Source organism: Schistocerca piceifrons, chromosome 7 (assembly GCF_021461385.2).
Source record: "Schistocerca piceifrons isolate TAMUIC-IGC-003096 chromosome 7, iqSchPice1.1, whole genome shotgun sequence".
Taxonomy (NCBI): Eukaryota; Metazoa; Arthropoda; class Insecta; order Orthoptera; family Acrididae; genus Schistocerca; species Schistocerca piceifrons.
In genome coordinates this window covers 505,298,025-505,320,599 of record NC_060144.1, presented here as the reverse complement: position 1 = coordinate 505,320,599, position 22,575 = coordinate 505,298,025, and the positions used below count along the sequence as shown (strand labels likewise).

At 41.7% G+C, this 22,575-nt stretch overlaps 1 protein-coding gene across 3 annotated transcripts in view; it reads right to left on the bottom strand.

Moving 5' to 3' along the window:
• LOC124805351 (E3 ubiquitin-protein ligase UBR2) overlaps positions 1-18,234 on the bottom strand; it is a 31,987-nt gene extending 13,753 nt beyond the window's left edge. The window contains exons 1-2 of one of the 3 annotated variants that reach the window (XM_047265885.1): positions 18,211-18,234; positions 17,852-18,024 (exon numbers count right to left, since the gene is read on the bottom strand). The gene's annotated coding sequence lies outside the window, so the exon portion shown is untranslated. Of the gene's footprint in view, positions 1-13,678; positions 13,763-17,343; positions 17,452-17,851; positions 18,025-18,210 lie in introns of those variants that run through there. The other 2 variants (XM_047265886.1, XM_047265887.1) reach the window with 2 other exon arrangements.
• Positions 18,235-22,575: the final 4,341 nt, after the last annotated feature.

Below are 22,575 nucleotides of genomic sequence, written 5' to 3'. Positions count from 1 at the left end.
CAACAGAAGACTGGGTGATGTGGGTACGATATCCTTCATCTCAGGACAGGGCAAGAGGGTACTCAAAGCCCTGCACTAGGAAGTGGCTGAGCCAAAAGGCCAGGGTGATAGTGGTCAGCAGCTGGTTAACAGGTTTACTGGTGTCACAGGAGGAGATGGCATGGGAGATCTGTTTCTGAATAAGTTGGGTCAGATATTGCCTGTCATTAAAAGCTCTGGTAAGGTTTTCAGTATTTTCGACAGCTTCCACATTCCAATGCAGGTGTGGCATCCCCTGGTGGAAGGTTCTTGCAGTAGGGTAGATGACACCCCAAGAGGCCAGTTTTAATGCTAAGCCAATTAGGTGGGCTAACATGTGTCACACATTATTTCAGAAACAAGATGTGTATTTGTAGTTCTGCTAGGGCAAAGGACGGGTTCTGGAACTGGAAGATGCAGAATGAGCAGAGATTCATGGTTGGGAAGCAAAAGGAGTGACAGACAAAAGGTAAAAAAATGGTTAAAAAAGTTGATAAATAAGAAGGTAAAAATTTATGGTTGATGTGTTATAACAGAAATAAATGGTAGGTACTGTAGTGTGACCCATGAATGATGGTGGCCCACACAGGTCAAGCCACCGACGGGGATTGCAGTGTTGCCAATTCCAAGAGACAGTTGGGTAAGCAGGAAGAAAGCATGCAGCCTGCAGATTACATCACTTGCTTACCATCACTATCAGCGATGACAATTCCCAACAAATGGAATAAAAAATCATTACAAAAACTTGCTATGATCAAATTTAATGTCCACACTGGCTATGACATTCACAGCAGCATGCTCAAAACACTACTAAACACTCATCATCCATCGGAGAATGCACGATTGAGTGCAGAACGAGGTTAAATTTGACTACCATCATTCATTACTAACTATATGTAGAAAACAATATGGGAAGGTTACAGCACAAATCAGGAAATATTTCAAAAAAACAGGAGTAAGTGGGTCATAAATAAATAAGTTTGATCACAAATTGACAAGCGTGATGATTAATAGACACACACGATGATACAATGCGGTAGTAAAAATGTGCGACTGGCTAACCATCAAGTTGGGCAGCCACATGGAATTACCTAGGGCCAAGAAAGAGCCAACCACTCTGATCCAACCCCCCCCCCCTCCCTCCACCCATTCAATCTACCCTCCAACCCCCACTCCCCCTGTCGACCCTTCGTAATTCCTGGACCATGCCTTGCTCACTAATTCCACCCTCCATATCCTCCAAAAATCTGCTCCACCCTTCATGAAACACACTGCTAATGAACAGCCATCCTCTAACAATGTTGTCAACCTTTTTGCCAAAACTCTCACCTCTGCAGAAGTCTCAGTACTTTCTCAAGGCCTCGCCTTTAGCCCAAAAACCTCAGTTGAACAATGCTTGACTTGTGAATGTCCTCTTTTCCTTTACTTGTTCTCTCCAGTGGAAACATGTTTTCCCATGTGCCCCACTGACAACAGTCAACCAAAGCTACACATATAACCTTCTTTGAAACAGTTCCAGCCTTCCTCCAACCGTGATCCTCCTCCCCAATCGCCCCCTGATAACCTCTCAGGAATTCCTCACTCTGAACCTGGTCTCTCCTTCCTTTCCTAAATTCCTCCCCAGTGATTCAAACACATCATGCCTATAGAACACACAGCTACCCATAATCTGATAATCGATCCAAACTATCATCCTTCCTTCAGACAAAAGCTCCACCACAGAGGTCATGAACTGAAGTGACTACAAGGCCAAGTGTCTCCATCAAATTTCTGACACCCCTGCATACAAACCTTATAGCTGTGATCTCATCCCAGAAGTGCAACAGGACATCCCCACATATCTTCCTACTGGTCATCTCATTGTGGCTGACTGCAATGCTACCATGGAACAAATCTCTGCCTTTGTTGATCAAATGATCAGAATCAAACTACCATCCATGAGCTCCCATTCTACAGTCAAGACACCACTCATGTCTTTCCCCAGCTCCTGTCCTGTTACCTCCAGATGCATTGACGGTCACTGTGGATGCAACATCCTTATACACCAACATTCCCAATGTTCTCCTGATGCCACATCCACCACCTTTCCTAATACTGCTAGCTCGTGGTGTAAAACACCCAGGATATATGCCAGGGCAAATGCCCAAAATTCATAAATGCCCAAGTATTTATGCATTTTATAGATTAATCGATAAGTGACATTTACAAAAAAAAATTAAGCTGATATTTTGTATTGGAAAATATCTTTTGCAAATCGGCATCTTTAGTGGTTGGGTAACAAAATAACTTTCTACTTCTTCAATGACGTCAAAAACAACACTCACGTTTAAAAACAGTATATATTAACTAGCTGGCCTGTAGGTAGTATTTTTACTTATACTATACTTCTGCAAAAAAAAAAAATTAAAAAATTGTTCTCAGTCAGTTTCATGCTGCCTCAGATTCTCCTGAATCTGATTCTTCACTGATTATTGGCTTCCTTTCCATTTTGTCTTTGCTTGGACGTTCAGTATGGGTTTTACCTCAGCATCAGCAGGATTAGGGCATGTTCCTGCTTCATTTGCTCCATTCATCAACTTCCAGCTGTAGGAGAGGTGGGTTAGTTTTGCAGCTCTCTCTCTCTCTCTCTCTCTCTCTCTCTCTCTCTCTCTCTCTGTGGATCTATCTAAAAGTGCCGAAGGAACACACTGTAGCAGTAGATGTAACTGATGCACCCAGAATTTTTACAGCAACTTCTATCAATTCTCAAGTTCATCTTAACCTCACCACTGCAATAAAGGATATACATGATGATTTTTATCTTCCTGAGGGTGAGGGCCCACACCTTACACAAACTGTCTGGACCAAATTCATTGTTTCTCCCTATAATTAGCCAAGATCTCTCTAACTTGAATAACATTTAAATAAAATGTTCTTTGCTGTGCCACAATCCGACCTAGTTGCATCAAATGTCTCAATAGTCTTCAGGTTACTACCTTGTACCACTGGATAATGAAGATTAGCTGAAAGATGGATAAAAGATGACAAATTCTTTCCTAGCTTGGAATTTAGATAAGACTGACTTTTCTTCTGCAGATTGCAGTAGAGAGGATGGCAGTTTCTCAACGAGAACTTCTACCACCTTATTGATGTTTGTGGCTATTTTGAGAACTTAAGACTCCTTTAACTCTAAAACCGTAATCAAATAAGCAATTGAGTTCATAAGATGTATCATTTTCTCAACTCTCGTCCATCATCCAGAACTCTCCTCTTTATTTCAGGTTGCAGGTAGGATGGCACCTTTTTGTTTACAACTAAGGTTTGTAAGCCAAGTTTATTTGATTGCAAACTTTCCAAACAAAAAGTATGGCTCCCCCACCCTCTCTTTCCTGGAAACTTCGGTGAAATCATATCTTTGAATTTTTTTGCACCTGAGATTTCACTGAACACTGTGGCTGTGTTTTTCTGTTTTGACAACCTCTACTGCATTTGCCATGGAAGTTTTGATTGTTTGATAGCCTAAAATATCTGAGCACAATAGGTTTAATAGTTGACCTACACACCCAAGTGGAACAATATTAGGGGATTTTGTCCTTAACTGGATTCAATGCAGCATCTTGAGCATTGATTCTTTGTTATCAAATCTTTTTTATGTTAGTGTTCTCATTTTATCTTCACGGCAGGGTAGTAATACAAAAATATTCACTGAAAACAGTTTAACATTGAAGAATACATTTATCATCAAGAAACAAATGCCAGCTGTATAATACATTCAGTAATTTTTTTCAATAATAATCAGAGATTTGACACGGATTATAATGTGTGTAACATTACAAAACAATGACCAAAGGACATTTTTCTTCTGATACTGTGTGTGTGTGTGTGTGTGTGTGTGTGTGTGTGTGTGTGTGTGTGTGTGTGTGAGAGAGAGAGAGAGAGAGAGAGAGAGAGAGAGAGAGAGAGAGAGAGACACTATTGTCCCATCCTTATTTTAATTAGTAAATTATACATTCTAGCAGCAAAAACATTAAAAAGTACTTTTTTTATAAATGCTCAGATTTTTGGGCATTTAAACTGGCTTTGGGCACATTCCCAATTACAAATGTCCTGCCCAATTGGCAATTGTCCGGCCCACATCACCACTCTTAGCTAAACACATCCTGACCCAAAGTTATTTCACATTCAAGGACCAACTCTGTAAACAAATTTGTGGTACTGTCATGGATACTTATTTATCGGCCATCTGAAGGAACCCTTCATATACAGTCAACACCAAAAACCCTTAGTCAGGTTCTGCCCATTGATGACATTTCCATGATCTGGACTCGAGGCAGGGACAATCTTTGCCCTTTCTTCCACAACCTAGTCCCAGATCTGGTCTTTCTCATCTCATCGAGCCATGTTCCTGTCAATCTCCACCTCTCAGACAGTTCCATAAATACATCTGCTCATATCAAGCACACCAACTACCAACAGTACCTCCACTTTCACAGCTCACACTCATTGCATGTCAAAAAGTCTCTTACTTACAGCCTTGTCATGCGTGAACACTGTATCTGCAGTGGAAAGTAGGCACTGTCACAATATACCGATAACCTTACCAGTGCTTTTAATGACAGACAGTATGCTATCCACCTCATCCACAAGCAGATCTATGCCATCTCCTCCACAGATACCAGCAAACCTGTTTAACAGACACTGTCCCGTATCACCCTGACCTAGAAAAGCTCAACAATTTCCTTCACCGGAGCTTCAATTACCACTCATCCTGCCCTGAGATGAGGGATTTTTCCCTATCCCAATCCTTCTCCCACTCCTGCACATTACGGACAATTTCTCTGAGGTGGACGAGGTGCAAGTTCTGCCCCACCCACCACCTCCGACGGCAGTTCAGTCATAATCATTTCCTACCTGATAAAAGGCAATGCTATAGGTGAAAGCAGTCATGTTATATATTAGCTCTTCTGCAATTACTGTGCAACATTCTAGGTGGGTATGACAAGTAAACAACTGGACTTGCATGAATGACCAGTTTCAAACTGTGTCAAACTGCAAACTTGACCATCCAGTTGCCAAATGTGCAGCACACCACACTACAAATGACTTCAATAGTTACTTCACTATATGAGCCATTTGGACACTCTCTTGAAGCACTACTTTCTCTGAACTACACAGACGGGAATAGTCTCTCCAGTATATCCTGCACTCTCTCACTCCTCCTGGCCTAAAGCTCTGCTAACCTGCTTCCCACATTCCTATAGCAACTTTTTCCTTCCCTCTTCTGCCCCCACCATTCTTTCCACATCCCAATCATGTACTGCATTTTCCTACCACTCTTCACTCCCTCTTTCCCCCTGGCAGACATACTGTAGCAAAATGGGGCAGGGGGGTGACATTGTGATCAGCAAGTCAAGTGAAGATTGAGGGTGCGTGGTTCAGTGCACACCCCGAGGCGTCAGTCATGCAGTGTTATCCATAATAAAATTTAATGCTCAAGCACAGCTTACAATGGTATAAACGTCTTCAGAACTATAGGTACACACGCCACAATGGACTGCTGATGCCTGTCAATGAGTTGCGACATCTTAAGTGCTGGTCAGTGCCACGGACACATGCTGTTGTCATGAGGCCTAGGCCCTGGTCACCCACCAGAGATCAACTAAGACTGCAGCAGATGCTCAGAATTGACCAGGAAGCTATGCAGACACACCTAACCTAGTCAGTGCAAAATTAGATGCTTGCAGATCATCCTTGAAGACCTATCAGCAAAGGAGGGCTGGCTGCTCACCATCTTCACATCCACGATATCCCAGTAGGCAGTAGTGGCTGACAACAGCTGTGGTATGCATCAGTTGGCTGCTCCTCGGTGTTAAAGTCAACAAGCAAGTACCAGGATGACCATGATCAATCAGCATGTCATTTGACTGAAACTCAACAGCCTGTTATTCTACATGGTTCTAGCAAGAAGGACGGAATGGTAGACAGAATGTGTTCTTGAGGTCCAAAAGCCTCTCTAATGGGTCGGGCCTGTGTCCATGACGTAATGGGCTCTGGTTGCATGAGCACATTTGTCCTCATTTATTGGACTCATCAGCACTCTGCCTCGCCATGGTAATTTCAATAATACTTCTGGATCACTGACCTAAGGTCTTCCTGTCTATGTTTGGCTCCATGATGGCACTTTATCGGTGAAGTTACATGGTACTGCCTCACAGTGCCTTGTTAAGTAGCACAACGGTGCTTTTGTTTCTGTATGCCCTGTTCTGAGGTCTGTTGCACGTCAGTGGTAAGTCATGTTGACAGAACAATTGATGCACCTGCCCAGTGCTAACTTAGCTCTGTTTCGAGCTTGCCCATTAGAAATTTAACAAAATTTTAAGCTTGCCAAATAAAATTATTCTGCTGTGCAACATTCCTCCAGTATTTCAAAAAACTCATAGAAAATTTTGCATCTGCTTATCCTCTACACTACTTCACAGATCTCCTTACATAAATGTACAACGTGAAAAACTTTGTTGCTCGTGGGAGCTGACTCACAGGAATTGTTTCCTAATTCTGTATTATCATTCTAAAAGTTTTGTTTGCTAAGCCCATTTTTATAATCATGTTCCTTTATCCTTATTTCCTTTTCTTACAAGTTATACTAATTTACAATTCCCTTACTCTATGATTCTCGATTTGTGCTAGGTAACCACTCAACAAGTATCGTCCATGTTGGGTTGCAAGTCTGGAGGATGAATACTTTTGAGACAAAAGTACACAAATTTCTAACAGTAACATGGCAAAACTATTGGCCGTAATGCTTACAGGTACCACATTTTGGTGTTGGTTCTCATGGTACTGTTGACTACGTTGCAACATTTACCCCATGGAAATTTTGTTTTGCTAAGATGCTATCAGTGCATCCAATTAATGTACACTATGTGATCGAAAGTATCCAGACATCTGGCTGAAAATGACTTACAAGTTTGTGGCGCCCTTCATCGGTAATGCTGGAATTCAATATGGTGTTGACCCACCCTTAGCCTTGATGACTGCTTCCATTCTTGCAGGCATATGTTCAATCACGTGCTGGGAGGTTTCTTTGGGAATGGCAACCAATTATTCACAGAGTGCTGCACTGAGGAGAGGTACCAATGTCAGTTGGTGAGGCCTGGCATGAAGTCGGCGTTCCAAAACATCCCAAAGGTGTTCTATGGGATTTAGGTCAGGACTCTGTGCAGGCCGGTCCATTATAGGGATGTTATTGTTGTGTAACCACTCCACCACAGGCCGTGCATTATGAACAGGTGCTCAATCGTGTTGAAAGATGCAATCGCCATCCCCGTATTGCTCTTCAACAGTGGGAAGCAAGAAGGTGCTTAAAACATTAATTTAGGCCTGTGCTGTGATAGTGCCACACAAAACAACAAGGGGTTCACACCCTGTCCATGAAAAACACGACCTCACCATAGCACCACCGCCTCCAAATTTTACTGTTTGCACTACACACACTGTCAGCTGACGTTCACTGGACTTTTGCCATACCCACACCCTGCCATCGGATCGCCACATTGTGCACTGTGATTCGTCACTCCACACAATGTTTTTCCACTGTTCAATCATCCAATGTTTACACTCCTTACACCAAGCAAGGTATCGTTTGGCATTTACCAGCGTGATGTGTGGCTTATGAGCAGCCACTCGACCATGAAATCCAAGTTCTCTCTCCTTCTGCCTGTCATAGTACTAGCAGTGGATCCTGATGCAGTTTGGAATTCCTATTTGATGGTCCAGATAGATGTCTGCCTATTACACATTACGACCCTCTTTAACCATTGGCGATCTCTGTCAGTCAACAGAGGTGGCCATCAGCCTGTACGCTTTTGTGCTGGACATGTCCCTTCACGTTTCCACTTCACTATCACATCAGAAACAGTGGACCTAGGGATGTTTAGGACAAACAATCACCTGACCACATTCAAAGTCCATGAGTTCTTAACCAATTCACAGTCTGGTCGTAACTTAGGAATCATGACATCAAAGGGGCACAGCATTTTTTTCTACTGTACATGCCTCAAAAGTTGAAAACTGTTCCGGTATGCACTTAGTACACACAAACTATGTAATTCAGATATTTATCCCAGTCTGTATGACTACTGATAACATAAAAACTCAACATTTTGAGATTGTCTTGTGCACTTTTTCTGTTCTGCCATGATTTGTGTATGGAATGAATATGACATAACCGTTTCATCAAGTCTGATGTAAAATTTATATCCTGATCTGTAACTAAGGTATCAGGTACCGCAAATTTAAGTACCCAGTTTTTACAAAAGCCTGGGCTACTGTACTATCCTGTTGATCAGAAATTGTCACTTTTTTAAGAATCTAAAAGAAATTATCTTCTCTGTACATATTTATTTCTGGTGGGTATCCTATTAATAGGTCCTACAATATCGAGTCCAACCACTTAACTTTTGCCAAGGGCATTTAGAACTGAAACTTTACTGCTTAGCTTTTCCGCATTTCTGTGCTTCTTGCCTGGTGTGTGGACCACCTTTTAATTAAACTCAGTGTCTATCTTGTTAATCAACTTGACAGGTCTTTTAGCCAACAACCATTTTAATGAAGCGTGATTTGTGCCAAGCCTAAACTTCCATCCGTATAAATAGCAATGAAAGTACACTATCCCATACATCTCTGCTAACATCATATTTTCCATGGTGGAGTAGATAGGCTCAACTTTGTTTAGTTGCCTTTACGATTAGCCCTCCTGGTTGTTCCTGCCCACTAATGTTATGGCTCAAAATACAACCAACCGCCTATTGCTGGCATCACAGGAGAGGATAAATCCCTTTCCAAAATCAGGAAAGACTAGTATCAGATCACAAACTAATGCTGCCTTCAATGCCTCAAACACTGTTTGACATTCTGCCAACCAGTGGAATTTCACGCCCTTCCTCAACAACAATTCAAGGGTTCCAAGATCTGTGAAAATTCTTCATGAATTTGCATTAATAACTGCATAAACCCAGGAATGACTGTTGCAGTTTTGTTGTTTGTGGCGCTGCGAAGTTCCTGATTAGCTCTGTTAGGTGGGATTGGTTTGAACACCTTTTCACTAGTTTACTTGTGTGTATGCTAAATGGCACTTGTCTATGCTACGTATCAGATGTGCAGATCGCAGCCTCCTGAATATATTTTCCAAGCATTTCACATGCTCTGGCATACCCTTTGAAAAAGATGATAATATCCAAATATACCATGCAAAATTTTGGCTTTAACCCATGTAGATCTTCATCCAATAATCTTTGGAATATAGTTGGCACATTTTTCAGCCCAAAAGGCTTTTGTGTACACTGGTAATGTCCCCATTGGATCATGAAAGCAGTCTTTGGTCTATCCTGTGGGACTACCTCCAGCATGTGTTTCCTGTTTCTGAGGTCCACTGTTTTAAAATACTGGCACTGGCCTAGGTTGTGTAATGTTTCTGCAAAATTGTGAATCAGATTTGTATCCACCACGGTCTTTGCATTTGGGTAGTGATAACTGCAACAGAATTTATATTCAGAATGAGATTTTCACTCTGCAGCGGAGTGTGCGCTGATATGAAACTTCCTGGCAGATTAAAACTGTGTGCCCGACCGAGACTCGAACTCGGGACCTTTGCCTTTCGCGGGCAAGTGCTCTACCATCTGAGCTACCGAAGCACGACTCACGCCCGGTACTCACAGCTTCACTTCTGCCAGTATCTCGTCTCCTACCTTCCAAACTTTACAGAAGCTCTCCTGCGAACCTTGCAGAACTAGCACTCCTGAAAGAAAGGATATAGCGGAGACATGGCTTAGCCACAGCCTGGGGGATGTTTCCAGAATGAGATTTTCACTCTGCAGCGGAGTGTGCGCTGATATGAAACTTCCTGGCAGATTAAAACTGTGTGCCCGACCGAGACTCGAACTCGGGACCTTTGCCTTTCGCGGGCAAGTGCTCTACCATCTGAGCTACCGAAGCACGACTCACGCCCGGTACTCACAGCTTCACTTCTGCCAGTATCTCGTCTCCTACCTTCCAAACTTTACAGAAGCTCTCCTGCGAACCTTGCAGAACTAGCACTCCTGAAAGAAAGGATATAGCGGAGACATGGCTTAGCCACAGCCTGGGGGATGTTTCGAGAATGAGATTTTCACTCTGCAGCGGAGTGTGCGCTGATATGAAACTTCCTGGCAGATTAAAACTGTGTGCCCGACCGAGACTCGAACTCGGGACCTTTGCCTTTCGCGGGCAAGTGCTCTACCATCTGAGCTACCGAAGCACGACTCACGCCCGGTACTCACAGCTTCACTTCTGCCAGTATCTCGTCTCCTACCTTCCAAACTTTACAGAAGCTCTCCTGCGCAACCTTGCAGAACTAGCACTCCTGAAAGAAAGGATATAGCGGAGACATGGCTTAGCCACAGCCTGGGGGATGTTTCCAGAATGAGATTTTCACTCTGCAGCGGAGTGTGCGCTGATATGAAACTTCCTGGCAGATTAAAACTGTGTGCCCGACCGAGACTCGAACTCGGGACCTTTGCCTTTCGCGGGCAAGTGCTCTACCATCTGAGCTACCGAAGCACGACTCACGCCCGGTACTCACAGCTTCACTTCTGCCAGTATCTCGTCTCCTACCTTCCAAACTTTACAGAAGCTCTCCTGCGAAATTTATATTTCCTGGCATCATCTGTTGACTTTTTGGCGCGATGAAACCATCTACGCCCCACCCCATGGACTATCACTGTACTCTATAGCACGTTTCGCTAAACGTTAATTATGGGTTGGAATATGTCTCACTATGCAGTACGGCTTCCTATAAAGTGGCGCATTGTTGCCTGTAGGTATATGGTATTGGATAACTGGTGTTGTTAGTGAAGGATCCTTTGCGTTAAATAAATCCACAAACCATAGTAACAAAACTTCCATTACCTGCTCATCATTGCCATGAAAGTGACTTAATTTTTCTCATAATGCTGCTGCATTGATGGCTTGCTTGCAGCTCTGGTCCATCACTTGGCCTAATAACATCCTTCTCATCTAATACCTCCACTGTAGCCATCATTAGGCCCTTCAACAGATTAACCAAGTCCCCACATCGAAGTTATCCAGGCTTACAGGAACCATAAACTCATACCAAGCAACATATTTTATCTGACTTTTGATTTTCCTTTAGTGGCTCTACCACAAGTAATGCTTCCCGTGGCAAATCAGTATCAACAGAAACCCACGTTAACTTCACCATGCCTGCTGGTACTTTAACCATGAGAACCAAAGTTAGACACGTGTTCACAGTTTAGTCAGCAACACCTTCACAAGGGGGTGCACCTAGTAACACTGCCTCATTTGCAGCTGTATCCCCCAACAAAAACAAAGTCACACCGAGTTCCACTATATACTGCAAAAGATCAGTTTTAGCATGATGTCTGCTGAGACAATCTAGCCCAAGAATTGCTAAATTACCCTTCACCTATGTATGGTAACCATATATTCCTGGAAGTCCCTAGTTCCAATACTAACCCTGAGCTGCATCATACCCTATGACTCTACAGTGTTATGAGCCACTCCATGCAATTTGTAGTGTGGAGGATCTTGTCTCCTCTTGCTTACAAGATCCTGACCGACAACTAACATGTGCATGTCTGTGTCCACCAAAAATTTATCTCCCTTGCCTTTTACACAGCCTGACAAGCAGCATTCCATCTGCACACCTATTTGTGCAATGTCCTGGCCTATTGGGAATCCTTTCCGATGGTAGAAGTATTTAACAGCTGCTTCTGTTGCCGCTGCTTTTCCTTCCTATTCTTCCCATAATCCTGTGCACTTAAAGTATTCAGGTGGCCGAGATTGCTTCAACATGTGACCTTTATGTCCACTTATAATATTTCACTTCTACAGAAAAAACGTCATGGTCAATATGTGTTCTAGTCGCAATGTGAACTCCCTCTAGTTGCATTGCAGCACTAAGAGCCACAATTAGATACCCAGGATTTTCCATTATCACTCTACATGGCATCTCTGCTGGGATACCATTTAGAGAAATGTCCAATGCTCTATTTTCGGCTTCCCACAGCATGACTCTGCCTCCAAAACTTTGTGTCAGGTGTTATGTTTGCACACTAATGCTCAGGATCCTATCCCAAACTGTTTCTACACCACCTTATGTTTCTGTGCTAATGTACTTAATTTTTCCTGTATAAACATTGTGCTTTTCTGCTTTTGATAACATCCCTGTAACCACCAGCTAATGCTGGAATGTCTCTGCCTTACTGAGAACTTTGCGTTATAATATGTATGTCTTTTCTTTGGCTGCCAATCATAAATTACTACATGGAGAGTAATCTCATTTGACCAACCACTCACTGAACGGTGTTGTTAATGAAGCTGCCGAAGGATCAAAAGAAGGGATCTATTGTTTTTGCTTCCTCAGACCCTGACTAACTGCTGAACTGCAGCTCGTAAAGCTTCTACCTGCCAATATGATTATGCCTTTCCCTGCTGTTGCTGGATATTCAACCCTGAAAATACCTTACCTGCTCCATCAAAGCTGCAATAGTCTCATCGTTGGTAACAGAATTGTGTCTGGCACTTGTGTAATTTTCTTCTGATGATTACAGCAAAAACAACAAAACAGAAAAACTGTACCACCAACACGAACAATAACAACTCACAAATCTTTCCAACATATCACCACCCAATGAGATTCAAAACAACCTTTTAAGCATATGTCCAAATCCCTTACAAGCATCACACGTAAACAACACAGCCATTGTACACGGTAGCATCTGCCCACAAAGGTTACAGAACTTAAATAAGTTTCCCAACACTTCCTTTAAACACTGGCAGAGCAACAGGCTTTTCTGATTTAACAGTGTGCTACTGATGTTTCTGCGAACTGATATGGACAAAAGCAAAAACACAGAAACAAACTCCAAAGGCCTTCAAACGAAGAAAAATACCACTCATCATAACACACTGCACTGGTACTGCTAAATGGTGCTGTAGATGTAGCTCCACTACCACTGAAGTGCTGAGGTGACAGCCAATTCTGACACCAGTTCCAGAATATCAGTACACGAGAGGACCATTTTAGATACTAGTTGTTGCGACACACGGCAGTGGTATGTCGTGATCACGAAGTCAGATGACGAGTGAGGGTGAATGGTCCAATGCATGTCTGGAGGCATCAGTGATACATTGTTACCTCAAATAGCAATTTTTCATGGAGCAGAGTTTATAAAGATATAAATGTCTTCAGAGTGGCAGGTACACATGCCATGATGGAATGCTAATGCCTTGTCAACAAGTTGTGGTGTTGCCACCACAGTTCAGTGCCATGATCACATGCTGTGCTGGCGATGGTAGCAGAACATGGAAGGTGTGTCCCACCCAGATGTACTGCAGTGACCCAGGGCAGCTATCACCTTAACGCCCTCGAATACAGCCTGTCGTGTGCTCAGGTGGAGATTGCCAATTGTGATCCAGGATGCCCATTGTTATGAGGACTAGACCCCAGTTATCCACCACAGAGATTTGATCAAGACTGCAGCAGATGCTCCCAAGTTGGTCAGGAAGCTGTGTTGACACATCTCACATGGATGGTGCAAAGATGTCTGCTCTTGCACATCATCCGCTAAGATCCAATGGTGGAGGAGCAGTGGCTGCTCACCAGTCTTCCCATCCGTGATGTCCTATTAGACAGCAGCGGCACACAACAGCTGGTACGCATCAGTTGGCTGCCCCTCGGTGTTTGAAGTCAGCATGCAAGTATCAGGATTGCCATCGATCAGCATTTAGTGGTTTTACTAAAACTCAAAAAGACTGTCATGCTCTCTGGTTTTAGCAACACAGACAGAATGACAGTATGACATAATGTGTTCATGAGCTCCAAAAGCTTCTCTATTTAACAAGTTAAGCATGTGTCTGTGACTTAGTGGCTCTGGTTGTATGAACACATTTGGGGTCTAGTGTAGCAGGGGATACAACCCGTCGGCTTTGGACAATGACGTCACAAGTCGCCAGAGAGCAGTCTACCATTTTCGCTTTTGCTGTTATGTTTCAGTTTCGTTTTTTTACTGATTGCTTAATAAAGTGGACCTGTTTATTCTATCTCGTGAGATTTTTTTTTTAAAAAGCCAAAAGATACTTATCAGCTACTGAAGGAAGCTACAACACTGAGAAGAATCGCTTCTCGTTTGGCGACTTGTGACGTCATTGTCCAAAGCCGACGGGTTGTATCCCCTGCTACACTAGTCCCCACATTTGTCCCCATTTATCGGACCTGTCAGTATTCCATGCATCACTGGTAATTTCAATAATGCTTCTGGGTCACTGAGCTCAGTTCGTTCTGTTTTTATAGTGGTGTTCAGTTAGCGAAGTTACACGGTCTTACCACACAGTGCCTTGTTAAGTTACACAGCAGTGTTTGCGTTTCTGTCTGCGCTGTTCCAAGGTCTGTTGCATCAGTGGTATGCTGTGTTGACGTAACAACTGACACAGCAGGCCAGCACTAACTTACTCTGTTCTGAGCTCACCCATTAGAACTTCAATAAAATTTTAAGCCTGCCTGGTAAGATCCCCACCACCACCTTTCCACCCTTCTATTCTTCCATTCTCCCTCTTCACCTCCCAGCAAGTCTCCTTCCTCCCCCCACTCCTTCTATGTCTTACATGGTCTACTTTCTGAATTCTTTTCTTCTTGTTGTCAGCCACTGTTTCACCAGTCAAAATACCTGTCTCTCACCATCCCACTACCCCCTCCTCACCTTGTGCTTCCTTCCCCACCCCTTTCCTTCCACCTCCATCTACCCAGGTAACTGCCTTCAATAATTGACAATCAAGTCAGTCTTGCTGTGGTTGCATGGATGTGTGAATGTGTGTACTTTTGCTTAAGGAAGAGCAAGAGCTCGAAAGCTAATGTAAATGTTGAGTGTTTCTATGCACCACACTTTATGTATAATTACATCCAGTAAAATGACTAAAACATCTATGAGTTACAACTGGCAAGAAGGGTGTTTCTGAAGAAGAGAAATTTGTCAACATTGAGTACAGATTTAAGTGTCAGGAAGTCCTTCTTATTTGTATTGAGTATAGTCATGTATGGAAGTGAAACACAAATGATAAACAGTTAAGAGAAGAAGAGAATAGAAGCTTTGGAATGTGGTGCTACAAAAGAATGGTGAAGATTAGATGGGTAGATCATGTAACAAATGAGGAGGTAGTGAACAAAATTGGGGAAAAAAGAAATTTGTGGCACAGCCTTACTAGAAGAAGGGATCGGTTGGTATGACACATTCTGAGACATCAAGGGATGAGCAATTTAGAACTGTAGGGAAGCGTGTGGGGGAGGGGGACTTAGAGGCAGACCAAGAGAAATTCAGTAAGCAGATTCAGAAGGTTGTAGATTACAGTAGTTACTCAGAGATGAAGAGGCTTGCATAGGATATAGCAGCATGAAGAGCTGCATCAAGCCATTCGGGACTAGTGTAGCAGGGGATACAACCCGTCGGCTTTGGACAATGACGTCACAAGTGGCCAATCGAGAAGCGATTCTTCTTAGTGTTGTAGCTCCCTTCAGTGGCTGATAAGTGTTTTTTGGCTTTTAAAAAAAAAAACTCACGAGATAGAATAAACAGATCCACTTTATTAAGCAATCAGTAAAAAAACGAAACTGAAACATAACAGCAAAAGCGAAAATGGTAAACTGCTCTCTGGCGACTTGTGACGCCATTGTCCAAAGCCGACGGGTTGTATCCCCTGCTACACTAGACCCAGCCATTCTTCAGACTGAAAACCACAACAACAACAACTGGAATTCGGCCAATTCATATAAATATCTGTGAGTAATAATTTGTACAGACATGAAATGCAATGATCATTTAAGCTCAATCATATTTAAAGTAGGTGAAAGACTTCACTTCATGGGTTGGATAGTAAGAAAATGCAAGCATTTTACCAAGAGGGTTACTAACAAAACAAATGTGCGAGCCATCCTACATTATTGCTCTTGGGTCTGTAATGAATACCAAATGAGACTAACCGTGGATAATAAGCATAAAGGAGGAAAAAGGCAGCACCAATGATCACAGGTTTCATTGACATATGAGGGAGCCTGACGTAAATGCTGAAAAACCTGAATTGATAGATACTTAACAACACACGCAAGCTATTACATGAAAGTCTACTTATGTGTACGGAAGAAGCTTAAAATGAGCAATCTAGGAATATACGACAACCCACTACATATTGCGCTCATAGAGGTTGCAAATACTAGAGCAGACTAATTACAGCACGCACAGAGGTGTTGCGATAGTAATTCTCCCTACATTCTATATGTGAATGGAACAGGAAGAAGCCCTAATGAACGGTGCAATGGAGGTACCCTCTGCCGTGCATACAGTAGTATGTAGAGCTAAATTACACCTACTGATGTCAGATGTCGGCTTTGACCCATGTCTTAATGATGGTGTGGTGTGTCACGTAATATACATTCAGAGAGAGAGAAACAAAAAATGACAATGCTATTTTGTCTTTTATATTAATTTTTTTTGGAATGTAGGTTGTGGTGACACACTGATCTGTAGCGCCGACCAGTGTCTAGGTTAGATAATATGGTGACAAATGTGATATCATGAGAATAACTATAATTCTTATTATAGCACTTATTTTATTGATACTGAATTTTTGTGAGTAGTTTATGTGCACCATTTCGGCATTATGGATCAAAGCAGATGTGTGGTATTGCCTGGTTCAACACTTTCTAGAAAAGGGAGAGCACACAAACAAAACGGCCTTTTTGATCCATGCTTAAAGCATGGAATACAAGGAAGTGGAAACAGTGCATCAAATAATATAAGATTAAAACCACTGTGTGTGTGTGTGTGTGTGTGTGTGTGTGTGTGTGTGTGTGTGCGCGCGCTTTCTTCCTATATGTGCCTTAGTCACTATAATATAAACATACAAATAAATACAAGCTAATTGTTACATTAGAGTAAGCCGACTTTCCATATATTACAAAACAAGTACACCATACTTGAGGTGGTCAAATGGAACCACACAATAATTACAGCAATCAAATCTTAGATACAAATGATACACATCTCTTTAAGTGTTTTATCTTTGAGCATGACACTGGTTTTCAGCGGATTTAAATACAGTCAAAGCAGCATATCAGACGTAACAAAAACCTTAAATATATATGTCTGAATGAACCAACTTGAGTATTTCTGATCTTCAGTAAGTACAAATTATATGTAATTGGTCATGCCAAACTATTTTGCAACGAGTGAGAAACGTACTGCAAATTAAGATATTTTTCCTCATAAGGCTGTTTACCTGATAAAAGCAGTCTGCATGAAAAATCAAGCAGGGCAAACGATTTAATTGTGTTTACTAACAGCGACGTTTATAACTACTTAACGTACACGAGATGACAGTAAAAAGATGTACATTTTTTATCACAAAATATGCCCCATTCCTCCCATACGTATTAAGTTTTTGATATGTCACTCTGCCAACGCGAGTGAGTGACCTCTCATCTGCATTGCTCTTTATTTTGTAAACAGAGGAATCTTAATAACTATCAGAACACAGATTACACATTAAATAATTGTCAACGCGACTTTTACTTTCTTTGCAATCAACGGCAGTCAGTTCAACATATGCCATAATTAACTAGCGCGTTATCCGAAATTCACAAATACAACATCCACTGTGACAAAGTGTTGACATTAAATCAATACGCAATTTCAATAGCAATTAATGTCGTTATTAGAATCAAATTATAAATAAACACTCAACTGACGAATAAGTTTCAGCTACGCTGTATTCGTTTTTTACTTACCCAGTCTGTCTAGTTAAATCATCAACATCAAACTGTAATAAATATTCTTGATACTGACTGCCACTTATTTATTTACTCCGTCAAAAATTATGATAGTACATGTTTTCTTATGAACGACGCACAAAAGAGTATGAGTTGACATTTGCTAACTCTTCAGCTGACATGGAAGCAATCTGCGGGTAAAAAACAAGCGATGTCAGTGTGACTAAATATAAATTTCTCATGGTCGTCCCTTGAACCTTGACATATTCGTGTTTAATGACGGCGAATTTACACATGTTACATTTAACAATCAGTAGTTACACTGTAATCTCTATTTAAATATTTATTTTCGCTAAGAACAAAGAATTATTGCTTACCAAAACATTGGACTCCTAGTTAACAATCGTAAAAAAGAAATTATATCGCAGGATTAAAATTTAAAAAGTATAACGACGATGTTGTTTTCGCTTTTTGCATTTTTTGTCGTAGTTATGATAAGTCGTATTTAGCTGCTTCAATGTTTCACATTACGGTGCATTCGCGTAATAGTGCTGATGTTGGTGTGCCTGAACATACTAACTAACTAGTAACGACAGTAAAACAGCGAAGAATACGCAGTCTCTGTTGTGAATTTAGATGAGGTGATAGATATGTGGGGTATAAAGGTATCACATTATACTTTCATATGTTGTGACAGCGGAGAGAGAAACAATAAGCGAACACAATGCTCTGCAATTCCAAGCAAATAAAATTGATTCCCGAGTAGCTAAGTAAATAGCAATGGTAATTTACTGGATGACGCTCCATATTTTAAGTTCCTGGGCATATGGATAATAAACTGAGATGGCACAAGCATGTGAATACCTGAAGCAAGCAACTGAGTTCTCCCCACTTTACACTCTGTTTGATCAGCAGGCAGGATTGCTGACATACTTCACTTAGTTTTGACCTTTGACATAATCTCCAGGGGAAGAGCAACTAAGACGAAAAAAATATTTATTCTACAGAGGAGTGCAATAAAAATATTTTATAAAGGTTATAGCCAAACATATTGAAGTAGCCCCATCAGGGACCAAGGGATTCTTACACTTCCCTACCAATACATATGTTCCATAATAGTATTTGTGGTAAATAACAAGAGAAAATTTATGATGAATCCAGCAATTCACAACCACAATATTACATATAGAAACAATTTCCATACCAACAGTGTGTCCCTTTTTAGGGTTCAGAATGAGTTTTATTCTGATGCTAAAGTGTAGAAATGGTTGCCAGTGAATATCAGGCAAAAAATTGAAAATGCCCAAGCAGGCTATATGTAGTAAAAAGATAATCCTTACTTTACTAGAGGCAGCTGATAATGGCGTGTGTAAAGTTATGTAAATGTTTCATATGAATTATTAGATAAAAACAGAAGTCAAGTAGTATAGGAGAACGAGTAGTGGCTTCTTTAAAAATAGCTTTTTTTCTCCTAATATACATATATATATATATATATATAATGTAATCTAGAATTAATTACCATAATTTTCAGTTTGAGTAAATTAGCACTGACTGTAATTTGTTCTTGGTATGCTTTAGAGAAGTAGCTTGCAGTGGTTGCTTTTGCCTGATTAATTCACATCCCTGAAGCCTTTTCATGTTGGGATTTGTGGCAGCACAATTAATCAGAAAACAAAAGACAACCAATCTCTGGCCAACACTTGGCCACTTGGCCTACATGTGTTAATAGCTCCAAAATTCCTACTTTTGGGGAGTGGATTGTCATTGTGGATCTATGTTTCAAGAGATATTTGCAGGGGACTTTCTTGCTAGCTGACATGGAACCTATCCTTGGCAATGATTTTTTGCATCCTTATGTATCCTTGCACTGGGCACACATCTGTATTGCTCTGAAACTGTTAAAGGATGTCTGAGCAAAATGAATCACTCATGCCTTCCATTATATTTTGTCATTCAGCGCAGTATAACCTAGTGATGCTCACTGCATCGCTGCACTGGATACCACAATGGCTGACACCGATTCCAGTGGCTCAAGGCCTCACACCCCCATCTAAATGCCAAAGAATCATAGTGTGGCATAAAAGTAATCTGCCCCTATCACTATCATAATGGACATCAGCCAGCTGGCTACAGATACGTGGTTCGTGCCAGCCACTCTGATTTTTCTCTTGGAAGCTGACATCCTCACAGGTAAACTGGAGTGTGTATGACTGGAAACTGTTACCCATTCATGAGGCTATTAAACTCTTTAGACACTTCATCATGTTTACAGGCCACAAACCTATTTCATTTGTACTTACCGCACCACACAAATCCTTTTCACCTAAGAAGTTCTGGCTACTGGAATTTATCATCCAGTTCACAATAGAGCTTTGCCACATCACAGGTGCAGACAGTCTAGTGGCAGGTTATTTTTCTAGAGTCAGTGCAATACCTAGTGACCTCAACTATAAACTACTGGTGGGGAGATAAGCCACAGATGCCCACTTACGAGAACTTATAAGCAGGCTAGGTACTGGACCGGAACTAAAACAGCTTCCTTTAGAGGGCTTCAAGAACTTATAGGAGTGTGATGTCTCCACAAATCAGCCTCACCTGTTTGTGCCTCATGCTTTTTGGAGACATTTTTTTAATTCAATACACAGCCTTGCACACTCAGGAACGGGCTACACTGTTCGTATGGTCACTGACAGATGTGTGGGGCCTTACATTTAACACAGCTGTGACAAGTGGGTCCAAACTTGTTTAGCATGGCAGGATATCAGATCAGTATTCATCTAGTCAGATGCAGAAAACCATCAAAAACCACATTCAGGCTGGCCAGCACCCCGGCCCTCGTCGTTAATCTGCCGGGCAGATTCAATTCGAGGCCGGTGGCCTGCCTGAATCCCAGAAGTGATCTGCTAACACATGTAGCTATCCAGGTGGATAGATTTAGGTTTTGATGGTTACCTTAAATAATTTAGGCAGTAAAATGGTGAGTCCTTTGAAAAGGATGTAGGAGATTTCCTTCCTCATCCAATTCTAATGTGAGCTTGTACTTATCTCTCACATTCTCATCACTGATGGGACACAAGACCCTATACTTCCCTTCCTGCCATTTTCACATAACTTTAAAACAAACCACATTTCTTTGCTGCTACCTAAAATGTATGATAAAACAAATATAAGGATTACTATAGTGTTTTACTATAGTGTTTTATCCCCCCATGAACCATGGACCTTGCCGTTGGTGGGGAGGCTTGCGTGCCTCATCGATACAGATAGCCGTACCGAAGGTGCAGCCACAACGGAGGGGTATCTGTTGAGAGGCCAGACAAACGTGTGGTTCCTGAAGAGGGGCAGCAGCCTTTTCAGTAGTTGCAAGGGCAACAGTCTGGATGATTGACTGATCTGGCCTTGTAACAATAACCAAAACGGCCTTGCTGTGCTGGTACTGCGAACGGCTGAAAGCAAGGGGAAACTACAGCCGTAATTTTTCCCGAGGGCATGCAGCTTTACTGTATGATTACATGATGATGGCGTCCTCTTGGGTAAAATATTCCGGAGGTAAAATAGTCCCCCATTCGGATCTCCGGGCGGGGACTACTCAGGAGGATGTCGTTATCAGGAGAAAGAAAACTGGCGTTCTACGGATCGGAGCGTGGAATGTCAGATCCCTTAATCGGGCAGGTAGGTTAGAAAATTTAAAAAGGGAAATGGATAGGTTGAAGTTAGATATAGTGGGAATTAGTGAAGTTCAGTGGCAGGAGGAACAAGACTTCTGGTCAGGTGACTACAGGGTTATAAACACAAAATCAAATAGGGGTAATGCAGGAGTAGGTTTAATAATGAATAGGAAAATAGGAATGCGGGTAAGCTACTACAAACAGCATAGTGAACGCATTATTGTGGCCAAGATAGACACGAAGCCCACACCTACTACAGTAGTACAAGTTTATATGCCAACTAGCTCTGCAGATGACGAAGAAATTGAAGAAATGTATGATGAAATAAAAGAAATTATTCAGATTGTGAAGGGAGACGAAAATTTAATAGTCATGGGTGACTGGAATTCGAGTGTAGGAAAAGGGAGAGAAGGAAACATAGTAGGTGAATATGGATTGGGGGACAGAAATGAAAGAGGAAGCCGCCTGGTAGAATTTTGCACAGAGCACAACATAATCATAACTAACACTTGGTTTAAGAATCATGAAAGAAGGTTGTATACATGGAAGAACCCTGGAGATACTAAAAGGTATCAGATAGATTATATAATGGTAAGACAGAGATTTAGGAACCAGGTTTTAAATTGTAAGACATTTCCAGGGGCAGATGTGGACTCTGACCACAATCTATTGGTTATGACCTGTAGATTAAAACTGAAGAAACTGCAAAAAGGTGGGAATTTAAGGAGATGGGACCTGGATAAACTAAAAGAACCAGAGGTTGTACAGAGATTCAGGGAGAGCATAAGGGAGCAATTGACAGGAATGGGGGAAATAAATACAGTAGAAGAAGAATGGGTAGCTTTGAGGGATGAAGTAGTGAAGGCAGCAGAGGATCAAATAGGTAAAAAGACGAGGGCTAGTAGAAATCCTTGGGTAACAGAAGAAATATTGAATTTAATTGATGAAAGGAGAAAATATAAAAATGCAGTAAGTGAAACAGGCAAAAAGGAATACAAACGTCTCAAAAATGAGATCGACAGGAAGTGCAAAATGGCTAAGCAGGGATGGCTAGAGGACAAATGTAAGGAT